This window comes from Rhinichthys klamathensis, unplaced genomic scaffold, assembly GCF_029890125.1.
Source record: "Rhinichthys klamathensis goyatoka isolate OS25496 unplaced genomic scaffold, OSU_Roscu_1.1 h1tg000001l_1, whole genome shotgun sequence".
NCBI lineage: Eukaryota > Metazoa > Chordata > Actinopteri > Cypriniformes > Leuciscidae > Rhinichthys > Rhinichthys klamathensis.
Genome location: NW_026606555.1, coordinates 3,858,946 through 3,877,390, shown reverse-complemented (window position 1 = coordinate 3,877,390; position 18,445 = coordinate 3,858,946). Strand labels below are relative to the sequence as shown.

Here is an 18,445-nt window from a genome sequence, read left to right as displayed (position 1 = left end):
TATGGTTGAGCCACTGTACTTGGACTATTTTAACAATGTTTTTACTAACTTTCTGGGCCGCCAGGTTTCAATTACAATAGAAGCCTATGGAGGAGTGAGACAGCTCTCAGATGTAATCAAAAATATCTTAATTTGTGTTCCGAAGATGAACGAAAGTCTTACAGGGTCGGAACAACGTGAGGGCGAGTAATTACTGACAGAATTCTAATTTTTGGGTGAACTGACCCTTTCACAGCATTTAATTAAACGCTGTCCAACAACACAAATAACTCTCTCCTAACCAATGGGCTCCATCACGACAAGAGGTTCAAAACGTAGTGGATGGGAATGAGCAATGATGCACCCTTTCTTTAGTCAAATATTCAGAAAAGAGCATGAAAAAATCAAAAACATTTTGGATGGAAACCCAGCATCGCCGGGTTCCAATCTAAATTGCTTCGCAAATAACAGAAGTGCATCGAAGTTTATATAGCCTATTCTATCGACAAGTGTTGGAAATGCGAATAGCGGTCAAATCCAATAGACCATCGCCAAAACAGCATGGATCACTTTTGCACCTCTTAAAAGTTTTTTTTTATACATTTTACATGGATATAGCAAGCCAATGATAACATTAACGTTATTATACTTAATATTCATGATCATTTGTACACAGGTCATTACAAATATCTTTCAGTAGTGTATGGAGGTTTCCCCAAATAAGGTGCCAGATCGGATTTTGCACAAATGAAGCCCTGACCAGTCCCTACGGTTCAGCACACATTTGATTCGCAGATTAATTGCAGTTTAATCATCATTGATTGAAAGTTTATCAGTCGCAAGTTTACACATTCAAGCAATTGTAAATCATTCCAATGCAAAAAAAGTGACAGAGAACTCAATTCTGTACTTGTGCGCTGTTAACTGTTTTCACAGAGAGGTGCGTTTCAGATATATATATATATATATATATATATATACAGAGAACGGGCTCATATATATATATATATATTGAGCAGCCTTCAACACTTGTACATCTCCGAGTGAAGAAATGGGCAGGTGACATAATCTCAGACCCCTCTTTTCCCAGGCCATAGCCTGTCTGCACTTCAGACGCTACAGATCTCTGTGCCCTAGAACATTCAGGTGCAAGAACAGGGTTTTTCCAACATGCTATCTCCAGCTTAAACAGCTAACACACCCATTACTATCTACCTTTTTATAGATCAATATCCTTATAGTACTTTTGCCACCAGGCATTGGGCAATACAATAATTATCATGTAAATACATCTTTTTATTTATATTGAAAAGTTTATATAGTGTATATACAATACCTAATGTGCACATCTGGTCATATGCCTTCTGCTTACTTCATAGGTGTATGTTACTTTAAGCTTTTTACCTTAATTATACATTTAATTTTTCTAATAATGCTTGTTCTGATCAGTCAAATAATTAATATACCTTTGATTTACCTCATAACACAATGGGATTTTTACACAGCCAGTCACAAACAGACACCGTTATACAATAATTTCAGTATTTCAGTCTATTATTGTAGAATCATCTATTTAAGATAAAATTGTTTTTAAATGTCAGAAACAAAACAAAAGTAAATGGACACTTTTGGACAGTCTCTTACTGTTCAATATGACACTTGTTCCTGTCTGTATGACCCTGACTGTTCTATATAAGCGGGGCCAGACTTTATTCTGTTAGTCAAAAGTTAGGCTAAGTAGAAATGACTTCCATTGAAATGGAATCCATTTTATGATACAGCATTTTAAAAGCCAATGCTAACCTAAGGAAATGATTAGCTAGCCTCATTGCCCTCTATGCTGTACGCTTTATGACCTAAGAGGTGTTCAGGGTCTACTGAAATCCTGCTAGTGCCCAGCCATCATTGCATTTTAAAGGAAATTTGAGGGTTTTGACAGGGTTGGTGGACAACAGAATATTTTATACTTGTGCAGAGATATTCAAAGTTCTTTAGATTTAAGCGCTATGTCCCGTTACATGTCTAAAATATTGCCAACTGCAAGGTTTAGTAGATAAATGGAAAGCCCTTGTCAGGTATCCCACAAAGCACAGCAACATAGATATACACTGTTAATCCATGAAAAAATACCCGTTTGTCATTTCTACGGACCATAATCAAATTATTGTTTTATTTGTTAATGAAACCTACCTGAAAACCCAGGCTCTCACTCCCTCAGATCAGTGTGTTCTGACAGAGAGATCAGCTTTATAGACATAAATCATTAACCTGACGCTCCACCCTTCACCACAGGTAAAAAGGAAAATGTGATTAACAGACCTAGAAAATGTTCGCGCTCAGACATTCCTCTTACAAAGCTCAGCAGATTTATTGAATGTCTCAGTTATGGTTTATTTATCAACTTCAGGTGTGTCTCATAACATTCCATAGAGGAGAAATAATAAACACACAAAGGATAATTTTTTTTTTTAAATTTTTTTTATTATAATTTAATTTTTAGGGATTACATACACTTATTTTCCAGGAATGCCATGATAAAATGCCATGATAAAAAGCCATGATAAAAAGGGAAGAATGTCATATACACCTAGGATGGCTTGAGGGTGAGTAAATCATGGGCTAATTTTCATTTTTGGGTGAACTATCTCTTTAAGAGTTGACCATACTGTTATTTAACGTTAAATGTGCTAACTACTTTTTATTCAGTATTAATCTTGAAGTGATACCTGTCAGGGAACACAGACTCAAGGAAACGGTGAGTAACTTCAGTAGAAATTGTTTATTGACAACAGATGAAATATGGAGAAATGATGCTGAACTTCAACAAGAGAGTGGAGAAGGATGACAGTCTGTAATGGTACACGGCACCACACACACACCTTTATATAGACGGTTAGAAGAATAATGCAGTCTTTTTCTCTTACAGGTCTTGCAGGGAGGAATGGTTTAAGATGGATACCAGGAGTTGGAGAATCACACAAAGGTAGGTAATCACACCTGAGGAAATATCGCACGTATCCAGTCCGAGGAGTGGAATGGCGAGCAAGCGAAGACACTTGAGCGGGTCCTAGTACCGGCTGGTTGAAGCGAGTACATGGGAGGACACTGGCTCCACTCGGAGATTGTAGAATCTGGCGAATTTGTTGGGTGTCGCCCAGCCTGCAGCTCTGCAGATGTCTGTTAGCGAGGCGCCATGCGCTAGAGCCCAAGAGGATGCCACGCTCCGGGTGGAGTGGGCAGTCACACCAAGGGGGCACGGTCGACCTTGCTGCTGGTATGCCAAAGCAATGGCGTCCACTATCCAGTGAGACAGCCTTTGCTTGGAGAGAGCCTTTCCCTTCAACTTCCCACCATAACAGACAAAGAGCTGGTCTGAGGTCCTGAAACACTGCGTTCTGTCTACATAGGCGCGGAGGGCGCGTACTGGACAGAGCAGTGCCAAGGCTGGGTCTGCCTCCTCCAGGGGCAGCGGTTGCAGGTTCACCACCTGGTCCCGGAAGGGAGTGGTGGGAACCTTGGGCACATATCCAGGCCGGGGTCTCAGGATCACGTGAGAATAGGCCGGCCCGAATTCCAGGCACGCTTCGTCTACAGAAAATGCGTGCAGGTCCCCTACCCTCTTAATGGAGGCCAATGCAACCAGGCCAGGCATTGGCCTGGTTCTTAATTGACAGGAACTTAAGCTCCACTGATTGCAGAGGCTCAAAGGGAGCACTCTGCAGGTCCCACTGAGAGGTCCCAAGAGGGAACGAGAGGAGGGCGAGGAGGATTCAGTCTCCTTGCTCGCCATAGTGAAACAGAAACCTACTCATTATGTCGTGGCCGAGAGGTTATGGTGATGGACTCGAAATCCGTTGGGGTCTCCCCGCGCAGGTTTGAACCCTGCCGACTACGTCGATCCTCGTCACTTTGCGAAAGGAACTGTGTACGTGCTGCTTTTTTCTTTAACTTCATATGCAGCATGTATATTAGGAAACCCTCTTTTCAAGCCTGAGGTGAGCACCATTTCAAAAGGCCCAGATCATCTGTGATTTTCACCATTCTATTCAGGCAATTGGAGCAATGGCATTGGCATCCCCGATAACTTCAAGGCCTTCACAGTGTGCATCTCAAGAGTTGCCGCATTCTATTTTGTGGAGAATCTTGCATATTAGTGTTTTGAAATGTCAGATTTGTTCTCTCTCCTCTCAGGAACCTGATGATCAGGTCGTGCTTTCCCACGGACTTACCTTCAACTGCGTCATGATGTGCGGCGACAGCGGCAACATAGACTTTTAGGGTGGAGGGAGACAGCCTTCGCTCCAACCCCTCTTGCAGGAAGGAAAGCACGACACTGATCGGGCATTTTCTGGGGTCTTCTCGGTGAGAAGAGCACCAGGAGACAAAGAAGTTCCACTTCAACGCGTAGGCATGGCTGGTGGACAACGCTCTAGCGGAAGTGATGGTAGCACATGGTTTGTGCAAGAAGGCTTACTGGGGGAAACGCATACTTGCGGAGGCCCCGCGGCCAGCTGTGCGCCAGTGCATCCGTGCCGAGCGTGCCCTTGGTCAGGGATTAAAACAGGTCGCAATGGGACGAGTCGTGGGAGGCAAACAGGACCACCTGTGCGTCCCCGAACTGATCCCAAATCAGCTGGACCGACTGGGGATGGAGTCTCCATTCTCCAGGAAGAGGCTGAAGCCGTGAGAGCTCATCGGCAACAAAGTTCAGGTCTCCCAGGATATAAATGGCTCGAAGCGACCTCAGATGCTTCTGACTCCATAAGAGGAGGTGGCGGCCGAGTTGCGACGTACGGCGGGAGCGTAGACCACCATGTCGGTTGATGTACGCTACTGTCGCGGTATTGTCTGATCTGACTAGTACATGCTGGTTCTTGAGCAACGCATGGAAGCGGTGCAGAGCGAGACGTACTGCCAGCAACTCGAGGCAATTGACATGCCATAGGCGCTGGGGTCCTGTCCAGGAGCCTGCGGCAGCATGTCCATTGCACATGGCACCCCAGCCTGTGGTGGAGGCATATGTTGAGACAACATGCCTGGAAACTCGGTCTAAGGGCACTCCTGCCCGTAGAAAGCTGAAGTTCGTCCACGGGGTGAAGGTCTGACGGCAGGTCGGAGTAACTGGTACTCGGAGCGTGCCTTGTTGCCATGCCCACCTCGGGACTCGATCGCAAAGCCAGTGCTGAAGCGGCCTCATATGAAGCAAACCGAGTGGCGTTGCCACGGCTGCGGATGCCATATGCCCCAGGAGCCTCTGAAAAAGTTTCAGTGGAACCGCACTCTTGCCCTCGAACTATCTCAGGCAAGTCAGCAGTGACTGCGCGCACTCGCTCGTAAGCTGCGCGCACATGGCGACCGAGTCAATTTCCATACCGAGAAAAGAGATCCTCTGCACGGGGCAAAGTTTGCTCTTTTCCCAGTTGACCCGAAGGCCTAGACGAGCTAGGTGCCGGAGCACTAGGTCCCTGTGTTCGCAAACCTGGTCTCGAGAGTGAGCTAGGATCAGCCAGTCGTCGAGATAGTTCAGGATGCGAACCCCGTGTTGCCGAAGCGGCACAAGGGCTGCCTCGACGACCTTCGTGAAGACGCGAGGAGACAGGGCTAGCCCGCACGGGAGAATCGCGTACCCGTATGCCTGCCCCTCGAAAGCAAACCGTAGGAACGGTCTGTGTCGAGGGAGAATGGAGACATGGAAGTAGCGAACTGAATCGCATAGCCGAGCCTGATGGTTCGGGCGACCCAGCGGGACAGGTTGGGAAGCTCTAGCCAGGCTCCCAAGGACTGTACCAGCGAGGTCATGCGAACCACAGACGTCCCCTCGGTGGTGCAGCAAGGTGGAATGACCAGCCCAGACATGGGTGGCATAGCGGCCCGGTGCGGGGGCACGGTCATTAGCCGCGTCCTGACAGAGGAGGCCAGGGGTCTGGTGACAGAGGGGGACGAGAGTGGCGAGGCCCGTGGGTGGCGCACACTGTCATCCGAGAACTCTGTGACAGAGGGGGACGAGAGTGGCAAGGTTTTGTAAGCGGCGCGCACTGCCATCAACGCCCTCTGGGGGCTCAGAGATGGGATGCAGCTCTTTGGAGAAGAAATTCTCCACCGCGCCGGCGTAGAGGCCAGCCTGGGATATGGGGGAGTTGAGGAAGCGGGTTCGCTCCGCCTCGCGCATATCGACCAGGTTAAGCCAGAGATGTCTGATCAGGCATGTGGACATCACCTGACCCAGGGAGCGTGCGGTCACCTTCGTCGCTCGTACAGCAAGGTCAGTGATGGCAGGCAGCTCTTGGATGAGCCCTGAATCAGCCCTACCCTCGTGCATGTCATTGAGCACCCAGAAGGATGGCAATAACATGCAGTGAGGCGGCAGCGTGCCCCGCAGCACTATAGGTCTTTGCCACCGGAGTAGACAGAAAACCTACAGGGATTGGAGGGGTGCTTAGGGTCACCACGCCAGGTGGAGGCGCTGTGGAGACACAGATGTGCTGCCACAGAACACTCCACGGGGGGAACCCCAGTGTACCCTTGGCCGCGGCCTCTGCGAGAGCAGAGAAGGCGGAGGAGGCCTCTGAGCAGTCACGAAAAGTCAAAGGAGACTCCCACGATCTCATGACCTCTTCATGCAAGTCCGGGTAGAAAGGATTTGGGTTCGCCTCCCCAAAAACCAATCATCAGCCTTAAGTGCTCGGGACATGGCGGATGGTTCCACACAAGCCCGATACCCGGACTCCAGCTCACCTTGTGATGGAGCGATATACATGATTTCATCAGCCGGGGGACCAAACTCATTCGGAACCGCGCAGGTTGCAATGTGAAAGACGGGGTGTGGACCGAGGATATTTCGTCGGTTTAGTTCCAGACCTGCCGACATAGGTCACCCTGGCCACCAGCCGAAGTATTATCTCGCGTGGAGAAAAATAGATCGGGGTGTGGATGAGGGAACTTTCGCTCTATTGAGCTCATCGAGTCTCGACCGTTACTTTGCGATGGTCATGTTCCCGCTGGGAGAACGTGACGCATCCACGAACGCTGTCTGAACATGATCAAAGCCCAAACACGTCAAAACAGTGCTCGTGCCCATCAGCTGAATCTATCAGAATACCGCACTCAGAAATACACAGGCTTTAGAAAGACGTGCCGCGTGCAGAGTAGAGTAGAGTAGCCTTTATTGTCATTGCACTGTGGAGGTACAATGAAATTTAGGGTGCTCCAACAGAGCCACCCTTGCACCACACAAAAAAAGAAACCAGAAAACAAACAAACAGAAAACAACATGCCTCAGGACAAGGACAAAACAGGCTAAACGAACGGTTTTCTTTCATTAAAAAAGAGACACCAATAATATATACAACACAGCTGTAAATTGTATATATATACATAAAATCTAAAAAAAGTTAAAAACTTATAGTGTCTATAGTTGTTTCAAGAGTGCAGGTAGGGGGAGGTGGGCTGATTGTCTGCTCTCATGTGTGTGAGTGTCCATAGGTGTTGGCAGTTCGTATGGCCCAGGGGAAAAAGCTGTTTGACAGCCTGCTGGTGTGGGATTTGATTGACCTGTAGCGTCTCCCAGAGGATAACAGATCAAATAGGGGGTAGGCAGGGTGTGAGGGGTCTCTTGTGATGGCCTTGGTTCTCCTGAGGCAACAGGATGTGGAGATGTTTTCCAGGCTGGGCAGAGAGCAGCCGATGATCTTGATTTGATTTGATTTGATTAACTTTATCCCTTGTGTTCTGTTCGATTTCTGTGTACTCCCCTTATGGACCGGGTCAAATTGACCCTAATTGGATTCAATACAATTCCTCAAAAATCACACTATGAAAAACAACAAAGATTTAGATACAAACTGTAAACTTTTAATATCAACATTTGTCAAACACTACTAAAACATTATATCTGAAAATATGATTTATGAAAATGTTTTTAAAACATTTTTTAAAACAGTTTTGTTTTGACAAAATTGGAAAATAAACAGTATACTGATTTTTTTTTGCATATATTTTTTTTCCTTTTTTTTTTTTTTTTTTTACATTTTATGCTTTGAACATCGTACCTGAACAAAAAAAAATTGCTATATAATGAAAATTTTTCATTTTCCTAAGTTAACTTTCCCTAGTTTCCTAAGACCTATTTTCCTAGTTTCATTATTCACTCACTGGGAAGTGAGAAACCAAACATAACAAAAACATAAAATCATGCGCTTTTATGGTATTTTGACTATCATTCTCATATATTTAAGTCAATCAGACAATTGAACTCCATCCCATGTCCACACCCGTAATTTGTCCTCTGTAATACAAAGCCGTGCACCCGCTTCACCCTGCTCTATCGAAACGTGCTAACTTGCTAGAGACCTAGGGCCTGATGTATAAACGTTGCGTACGCACAAAATGGGCATAGAAATATGCGTACACATTTAAAAAGGTATGTGTGTATATAACACAAAATGGATGCTCTTGCGCTGTTAGAAGACCTTGCTAATGACGCTCTACGGAGGGAGCGTGTTTTCAGAGACCGTGAAGATTTCCTTGCTCATGCTGATGATTGGCTCATGAGCCGATTTCGATTCCCAGGAGCCATCCTCTTGGAATTGTGTTCTGAATTACGGCCAGTAACATGAAATCATTACTGAGAAGTTACAACATTTTTATATTCAATAAATATAAATATTTGTTGTGGATGTGATGCGTTTGAACACTTTTCCTCTGGCATGCTGTCTGTGTTTTAATGTGTTAACTACATAGATAATTGGTTATCATGATAGCAGATTGTCTGAGAAAATGGTTTCATGCAAATAATGCACAACAAGGTCTATCTGTTTCCATTAAAAATATAAATCAATTAAAATACTATTTGGCCAGTGGAAAAGATTGAGAAAAACTTTCTCTGAAATGCATTTTGCACTATTTTATTTTATTTACTTAAAAAACAAGGAAAGGATGGGCTACTAAATGATTTTTATTAATGTAATGTGACGGCACATCCGTATTTCATATTTTCCTAATGTCTTGTACCGTTAAACATGTTATCATGTGGATGAATAATCATATGCAAATGATATGCAGATGAGGATATGCATATTAAAACTAGGCGTTATAATCTCCATATATGGTTATTTCGGGGTGGAGACGCATGTGCGCACAATCTTCTGCTGACTGGGATTTATAAAGTGAATTCTTTATAGTTCTGACATACGCACGGTTTTATAAGTCTGAATATTTTTTTGCGTACGACATTTTTGGCTTTCGGGCGCACGTACACTTTTAGTAAGGATTCTACGCAGTTTTATAAATGAGGCCCCTGGAGCCTCAAAGCGTGCGTACGCCATAGCTGTCAACATTGAACATTGAAAATAAGGGAGATTTCCCGGAATCCATCCCCAAAAGGGATTTTTTTTTTACACGATTCTTAACCACAAACTTTAAAAATAAAGCCCTAATCATTAAAAGTCTAAAGAGTTTATAACTAGCCTACATATGTGTGAGAGAGAAATAGACAATGTGCGTGTGTGTGTGTATGAGAGAGAAAGAGACAGTGTGTCATTTAAAAAAAAAATTATCATAGAGAATGTTTAAATACTAATATCAGCTTGCGAGGGAAACAGAGGCGAAGTTAGTTGGTGCTTCGATGAGATGATTGGGAGAGGTCCGTGCATCTTTACCGATCAGAGCGCGCGCTGACACTTGTTTATTCTCGACGCGTCGCACGAGCGCGGCAAAAGTGACCTCAAAAAAAAGACCGGCAAGACCTCATTTCGCTTAGCTGTGTGCAGCTTTTTTATAACAGCGCGCGCGGCAACGCATCCGAGGATGAACGACTTCAAGCCGAATCTGTCCGAGCGTGTACGTCTCACACATCAGAGCGTAAAAATACGTTGCCTGGATACAATTTGGGCGGACTGAACCATTTTATGATAATCGAGAGGGGGAGAGGGGTCCACGGACGTTTGTGTTTCCTAAACAAATAAAAAATTTTGACACCAGGAAACAGCAAATAGAATAATTTAAAGTTAATAATTTTTACTATCAAATATATTTTTTTAGCACCACAATTTTATTGGGGGCTTCTCTGGGCCCCCTCTTAGTCATGGGCCCCGAGAATCGTCATCGTTTACCCCCCCTTTACAGCGCCCCTGATTGTGGGCAGAGGAAAGCGGCTTCTGCGTCGTTTGAGTCTATTTCTAATCCCCCCTCTCGTACCTCTCTTTCTCCTTTTCCTTTTCTTGCAGATTGTATGTGGAAAATAGATGATTTCATGAGGAATATCACAAGGAGGTCTCAGCAGGACTCTCGCATTGTAGCGAAGACTCAGTAAATCCTTCCGGCTGTAGATGATTAGTTCGCCGTTCCTTAGACTTCCTGACTCCGCGTCGACTTCAAGAGCAAAAGCACGATCAGCGGCATATTCCAGGCTCCAGATCCAAAACCAGACCCATATAACTTTAAAAAACATATCTCCAAAGTTTTGAAAATAAAACAGCATCAGAAACAAATTTACAAACAAACAAACAGACACGAGTATGCCAGCGTCTGGGTCAGCACTTGCGAATGCGCCCCAATCAAAAAGACCTTTTGGGCAGTGTTAATGACCCTCTGCACCGCCTTCCTGTCCTCAGCTTTGGAACCTGCGTACCACACACTTAAGCAGTGTGTTAGTACGCTCACCACGGAGGAGTGATAGAAAGCAAGCAGCAGCTTCGTGTCCAGATTGTTCTTCCTGAGGACACGCAGGAAGTGTAGCCGCTGCTGAGCCTTCTTAACCAGTGCCCTGATGTTGTAGGTCCAGGAGTGGTCAGCAGAGATGTGGGTGCCCAGAAACCTGAAGTTGGTGACAATTTCAACCCGATCTCCATTTATGAGGAGGGGGGTGTATTCCTGTCTGTGCTTCTTGAAATCCAGAATAAGTTCTTTTGTTTTAAGGATATTCAGGGTCAGGCTATTGTCTGAGCACCAGCGAAGCTGGGAGCCTCCGTGCGCGCCGCCATCTTGGATTTTTCACGCTCTTTTTGTGAGAGAAAAGCTCGCAGCAGTGCTGAAGCGCCCAGGGAGAAACACACACGATGTTCAGTTCAGAAGGCAGGCATGGAAACTCGCTGGAACTCGCCATCACACCAACACCGACTGGAAGCTGCTCGTCTAGAAGATTCTCTAAGATAGTCAGAGAATAGGCTGCAGGAGTGAAGAAAACTTCTTGGCTCCGAAGCGAAAACATATCTGCATATTGCCGGCGTGCTCCTTTTATACCCACGAGGTGGGGCGGAGTTGCGCCATGCAAATTCCGTAGACCCATGGCATTTCTTTGCCATTGGCTCGTTTTGTAATACTCGAAGGTGATAGGCTTTCTAAGCGAACCCCTATTCGTCGTCATCCAACGTAACTCGGAGTGACAACGAAAGGGAACACAAGTTACGTAATCAGATTACATTTTTCGAGTTACTTGTAAAGTAATGCATTACAGGGCAACTAGCAAGATGCATAGCTGATATAAAAAACTGGATGACTAGTAATTTCTTACTACTTAATTCTGAAGATTCTAATTATTAGACATAAAACGTTGTCACGTAATAACCTAGAATACTGTCTAACACTTGATGGCATTACAGGGCAACTAGCAAGATGCATAGCTGATATAAAAAACTGGATGACTAGTAATTTCTTACTACTTAATTCTGAAGATTCTAATTAGTAGACATAAAACGTTGTCACGTAATAACCTAGAATACTGTCTAACACTTGATGGCTCTGTCAAGTCTTCGTCGTCGGTTAGGAACCTGGGTGTGCTCTTTGATACCAATCTTTCATTTGAAAGTCACATTTCTAGTATCTGTTGAACCACATTTTTGCGTCTTAAAAATACATCTAAATTACGTCATATTCTCTCAATGACAAATGCGGAACAGTTAGTTCATGCGTTCATGACATCAAGGCTAGATTATTGTAATGCTATTATGGGTGGTTGCCCTGCACGCTTAATAAATAGTTTAGCTCCCCAGTACTTGAGCGAGCTCTTAACGCATTATAGTCCTTCATGTCTATTGCAATCTCAAAATTCCGGCCAGTTGATAATACCTAGAATATCAAAATCGACTGCTGGCGGTAGATACTTTTCCTATTTAACACCAAAACTTTGGAACAGTCTTCCTACCATTGTCCGGAAAGCAGACACACTCTGTCATTTCATATATAGACTAAAAACACATCTCTTTGACCTTGCATACACATAACACATTATAAACTTCTACAATTCAATGTTAGGCTAAATAGATTTTGTCAGCCGGAACCTGGAACACTTCCCAAAAAATCCTGATGTACTCGTTACATCCTAAGAAAGATGGCGTCTACGCTAATATTAGTTCTCTGTTTATCGAAAGGTTTACCGCAGTCTGCCGGATACAGGCCGTATCCAGATATGATGAAGGACCTGCACCTGGACACAACAACAACGCAGTCCTGAAGTGTCAACTAGTCTCTCCCCTCCCTCCTTTTACCTCTGTACAGATAAAGCGTTGTCAAAATAATTCCAGTTCACATGGCTACGTGGAATGGATAAATAATTATGTATTATACATTTTTAAGGCCAGACAAGTAATTTGTTGATGTCAATTTGTAAAGAAAGACTACACGCCTGCGCACATATATGTTCAAAAGCGCATACCTATAGACTAAAAACGTAATACGCATGTGCACACCGTTAGCGTTTTCACAGTTACGTTTTTGAATTTTGCGCAGAGATAACCTTTTTTTCAAAATATTTCAAGGCTTGCACCTTGGAACCTATTTCAAGGTTTGCGTTCTCGAGCCATCAGGCACTGTTTTGTTTTGTGTTTTGTTTTTATTTTAGAGCTGCTGTAAAGCCAAACAATTCCTATTATCACTGTAGAGCTGCTTTGAAACAATCTATATTGTTAAAAGCGCTATATAAATGAAGGTGACTTGACTTGACTTGACAGTGTCTGTGCGAGAAGGCTCACTGGGGGAAACGCACACTGGTGTAGGCCCCGGGGCTGTGTGCCAGTGCATCCATGCTGGGGGTCCCCTCGATCAGGGAGAAAAACAACTGGCAATGTGACGTGTCCAGGGCGGCAAATAGGTCTACCTGTGCAGTCCCCAAGCGTCTCCATAGCAGCTGGACCACCTGGGGATGGAGACTCCACTCTCGTCGACTGCATGATTGAGCAGGCCCGGAATGTGAATGCCACAAAGCGACCTCAGATGCTTCTGACTCCACAGGAGGAGATGGCGGGCGAGTTGCGACATGTTGAGACCACCTTGATGGTTGATGTACGCATCGCTACAGCGCGCTCCACCGGAGGGATATCTATGTACCCCTTGACCATCCCGCCATCGAGGGTAGTGAGGGGGGAAGAAGTACCAGACTGGTTTCGGCAGAAAAAGGATCAGAAAAAATCTAGTGACCTGTTCATGCACCTTCGGGAAAAATGGCACTGGGGCAGAAACCAATCATCCAACCTCAAGAATTCGGGACACGGTGGATATAAAGCATAGCCGTTTAATCTGGGTCAGGCTCGGGCAATGCTACTCCCCCCGGAGGGGGCAACGCAGCTGAGTCTTCAACCCCGGAGGACTCAAGCTCACCCTTCGATGCAGCGGTCGACATCTGATCATCGGGGGGAGCTCCGTATGAAACGACTGGTCCCCCATGAGAAGGACCAGCTCGCTCCACCGGAAGCTCCACAGGTTGCGGTGTGTTAGAGGAGTGAGGGGCCCACGGGGATTCCCACGGCGGGGAATCCCTCACTGTAATCTTAAAGTCACCCTGGCTATTCGCCGGAGAAGCCCTCTTCTGAGCTGGCCCAGAAGAGGAACAGGATTGGGGTATAGGGAAGGGGACCACACCTCTCCTGGCATGTTGGAGTCTCGACCGTAACACAGAGATGGTCATCTTCCCACAGTGGGTGCATGACTCATCCACAAACGCCACCTCAGCATGCTGAATGCACAAACACGCAAGGCAACGATCATGAGCATCAGCCGGCGCCAGGAAACGACCGCATTCAGAAGCACACGGGTGAAATGACATCTTTAAAAAGACTCAGTGTCACACCTATGTTTGCTCTTTCAAGGAAATTTGCTTTCATTATAGTGCTGAAGCACACAGGGGAATGGCAGCGGCACAAATAGCAGGAAATAGTGCAGCCTGCAGTGTGCACTCCACTCATTGAAGGCACAACCTCTCTCAAGCTGAATGAACAGCACTCTCATAGAAAGTGCAACTCTCTCAAAGCTGTGATAACAGCTGTTTTTAATGCGTTCAGAGATCGCGACCACCGCTGTAGCGCCGTCACAACAACACCAGAAAAAGAGTCTTCTTCCTGAGAAACGCTCGTCTAGTAGACACTCTTTGGAGACTGGAAAGCAAGAACAAACAAACTGTTCGGCTCCGAAGTGAAAGGCAAATGTACACTGCATCTGCTTCCATATTTATACCCGCGCTGCGGGGCGGAGCGCAAGATGCAAACCTTGCACGCCAATCTCCATTTGCTCATTTAGTATACACTCGAAGGTGATTGAGCTCTCAGGCAAGATCCCAATACATCGGTGAAGTTCCAACGTGAAGTGGAACGTGACTGACTGAAAGGGAACAGGGCATTACAATAATCCAGGCAAGATAAAATAAAAGCATGAAAAAAAGCATCTCTGTATCTTAAAAATCTTTAAAATGTAAAATCTTTTTCAACTATATATTTCTTGTAAAAAAAACAAGATTGAACAGTCTTCATAATATGATATTCAAATTTCAAATTGGAGTCAAAGTAAGCACCCAGTTTTTTTACTGTTAAATGTTGGGAAAGATGTAATTAAGAGCTGACTCAATCTAATTTTATTAAAGCCCTGACCAAATATCACTACTAAAGTTTTATTATTATTTAGCTTAAAAAAATTACAAGCCATCCAGTCTTTTATGTCTCCTAAGCATGCCTTTAGGACATTTAAGCTTGACAGATCATTTGATCGTAGTGAAAAATAAAACTGCAAATCATCTGCACAGCAGTAAAAATGTATATGGTGTTTCCGAATTACAGATCCAAGAGGGATCAGGGAGCCCTGAGGAACAACACAGTTAATTGAAGAAGTAGAGGATAAATCATCTTTTATGGCCCAACTTGATGGAGATCAAGGACACAGACAAATCTGCCTTCCTCGACTCCCCAGTTTCCACCACTGGTCTCTTTGGCACAGAAGCACAGAAGTCTTCACAAGCAATGTGTCACTTCCTGCCAAAGCACTCCAGCTTTGCAGCTGCTTCAAGTCGGCGGAAAAGTGTGCCGACTCAGCAGCCCGAGAAAACAGCATCTCCGACCGCTAAGCTCAAACCAGTGCCTGAGCCTTGACAGCTCTCCTACTCCACCAATCACTTCCCCCTCCTAAGCGCCAGGGTCCCCATCCTAAAATAACACTGGATCCTGAGCCTCAGAAGCCACCCTGATCCTCCAGGAAGGAAGAGGAGAGGGCTAAGTCTCGCTGCGGCCAGACCATCCTCCAAAAAGTCTCGAGTTGGCCTCCTAACACCCGGTTCAGTTCCGGGTGTTGGAGACAATGTTCCCAAATGTTCATGTTCATGTACCCGTGCAATTGACTGCTGTTATAGCGAACAAAAAAAAATTTAAATACTCAATAAAAGAGCACTTTTCCTCTTCTCAGTATACTGTCCTTCCATTCGGACTGTCTCTGGCACCGAGCACTTACAAAAAGTGCATGGATGCAACACTCCAATCTGAGACAGAAGGGAGTGCGCATACTGAACTACCTCGCCGACTGGCTCGTTTTAGCCCAGTCGGAGGCCGAGTTAAATACTCACAGATCCTTGCTCCTCAGCCATTTGGAATGTCTGGGACTCAGGATCAAGTTAGTCAAGAGCTCAATGTCTTCCAGCCAGCGAATCGCCTTCCTGGGAGCAGTTCTTGATTCAGCCCAGAAGCGTGCCACACTCATCCTAGAGCGCGCTCTGATGATTCGGTGGCTCGTACCGTCGTTCAGAGTAGGGGCTTGCCCCTCTCTCAGAAATTTTCTAGAGGATACTGGGCCTGATGGCCTCCACATCATTAGTAATTCCGCTGGGCCCACTACACATGGGGTCCCTGCAGTACTGGCTAAAACCCCAGGTTTCAAGCCCACGATTGGCGCTTGGGTCGTCTCCACATTAAGGTGGACCACGGCTGTATCATAGTCCAGTCAGTACCAAATAGGCGTGGACATGGGATTGGTCTTCAGGAGGAATGTGAACTCTACAGATACTTCCAACACGGTTTGGGGAGCTCTGTATGAGGGCAGGCCGACTTCCGGCTCCTGGTCGAGCATGGAAAAGCGGCTGTATATCAACTCCCTGGAAATGCTTGTAGTTTTTCTGGCCCTTAAAGTCTGATCAGACCTGAAAGGTCTACATAAACCACCAAGGTGGACTCAATGCCTCTGTACAAACTAGTGAGACGCACATATGAGCACAAAGCAACCTGCTCTCGCTGAGAGCAGTGCGTGTGCCAGGCAGACTGATCCAAGGGGCAGACATGCTGTCCCAGGGAATTTTGTCCCCAGGGGAATGGACGCGCAGTCCTTCTGGTCTTCCTCTCTGGCGGAACTAGCCATGGCTCCCTGAGTTGATGCAGCTGCTAGCAGCAGTTCCCTGGCCAATTCTCCTTAAGGAAGGACCAGGCGAAAGGAATGATTTGGCACCCCTAACCCGAGTTGTGGTCCCTCCATGTATCGCCCCTCGACGGTAACCTATGGACCTCTCAGCTAGAGTCCTAAACACTATCTCTGAGGCTCGAGCCCTGTCCACTAGATGCCTCTACGCCCTTAAGTGGTCTGTCTTCTCTGACTGGTGCACAGTCCGGAATAAAGACCTGACATCCTGTGACGTGCCGCTGGCACTGTCATTTCTACAGGAGCTGATAGACACAGGGCGCACCCCTTTCATGCTCAAAGTCTACGTGGCGGCCATAGCAGCATACCACACTCCTGTGGCCGGCCAGTCTCCTGGCAGGAACAACCTAGTTGCTCATTTTCTGAATGGGGCCAGAAGGCTGAACTCGCCTGGTTCCCTTAGCATTGTCGACGCCCCTTACCAGAGGCATGGCCTCTTCCTGGGCGTGGTCCAGTGGAGTATCCATTGGCCAAATCTGTGCGGCGATCGGCTGGTCCTCACCGTTCACCTTCGCCAGGTTTTACAACTTGGACGTTCCTGCACTACAAGCAAGAGTCCTGTCTATTTAGTTGGGCTTTGACCTCCAAGTGGTCTCAACCCACTAGTACCCTTCTCTAAAGGCTCCGACCTGATGGTCTGGGCCCTTTAGTCTCGGGCGAGTACCTCGCCCTAACTTAGCCCTGCTGCCTTCAAGGCCACGACTAGGCGTTCGTAGCTTCAGTCGAGTTAATCTGAATCCTATGGCGAGATGAGCCTGTTATATAGATGGATAGTCCGCCCAGTTTGGCGGGCTGCGCACTGATCGTGAGTAAGCACAGAGGCATTGTGTGCACTGTATGAACATGATGGTTACTGTAGTTTTAGACTGAATGTGAGCATTTTCTTGTCTCACTAGCACAAAAACAGATTCAGTCTTCCTCAAAATGAATAAAAACAATGCTATGCAAACTCACAATATTACACAAACCTGCAATAATTAAATATGTTAAATAGCACAAATATACTTTATGTATTTAATCTCACTTTATCAACCAATATCTTAGCTTATCTGAATTGGATACTAATAATAATAATTTATAAATAATAATAATTTCCACTTTAGTGTGAAAGGGCCTTTACATTCGCCCAAAAATAGAACCTTTCTGTTTTTCTTGTTATTAAAAAAACAAATAAGTATGCCCAGCCTAGGTAAAAAACAAATGTAATGCAAATGTAACAAAACACATTACTTTCCATAAAAAAAAATAAGTAGCTCAATTAGTAACTTTTTTACGGAGTAACGCAATATTTTAAAAGTGTCTTTCCCCAACACTGGTAATGAGACATACTGTATCTACCATCAGCTGGTTCACGCTAGCCATGACCTCTTGAGTTTGACAAACACTTTAGTGTCCCCTGGTGGTGAAACGCCCTCCAGTTTGCAATCACAATTATGTATGAAAGATGAGGCCTACATGCCATCAATTCTGTCCAGAATCATTATTTATGACAAAGTACATAACATGTTCAGACTCATTTGGGGTTTGTGTGCTGTAATTGAGTGCCAAATCACAACCCAGAGAGAGTTGCAAATGTTGCTTTTAATAAACAAATCTGTGAACGACAGTCACTCTGCTTTGAGTTCTTGCTATAGTTATCAGTTATCACTCATTTTCATTTTTTATGTAAGAGTGAATTTATTTATTGGCAATAGTTGTGAAATATTGAGTCAAAAACTGTCAGAACTGCTGATGAGAGGGGTTGGGTGAGAGGTGGGACACATGGGTGGCTGAGTTTAACAGATTTAGTGTCATCTTTCAGACTGGAGGG

The 18,445-nt window shown here is 45.4% G+C and overlaps 1 protein-coding gene across 2 annotated transcripts in view; it reads right to left on the bottom strand.

The window, feature by feature from the left end:
- Positions 1-18,445, bottom strand: part of prkg3 (protein kinase cGMP-dependent 3) — a 73,361-nt gene that overhangs the window by 40,267 nt on the left and 14,649 nt on the right. Inside the window, exon 1 of one of the 2 annotated variants that reach the window (XM_056249024.1) lies at positions 2,170-2,229. The exons of the other annotated variant lie outside the window; for it this stretch is intronic. The gene's annotated coding sequence lies outside the window, so the exon portion shown is untranslated. Of the gene's footprint in view, positions 1-2,169; positions 2,230-18,445 lie in introns of those variants that run through there. 2 annotated transcript variants of the gene reach the window in all.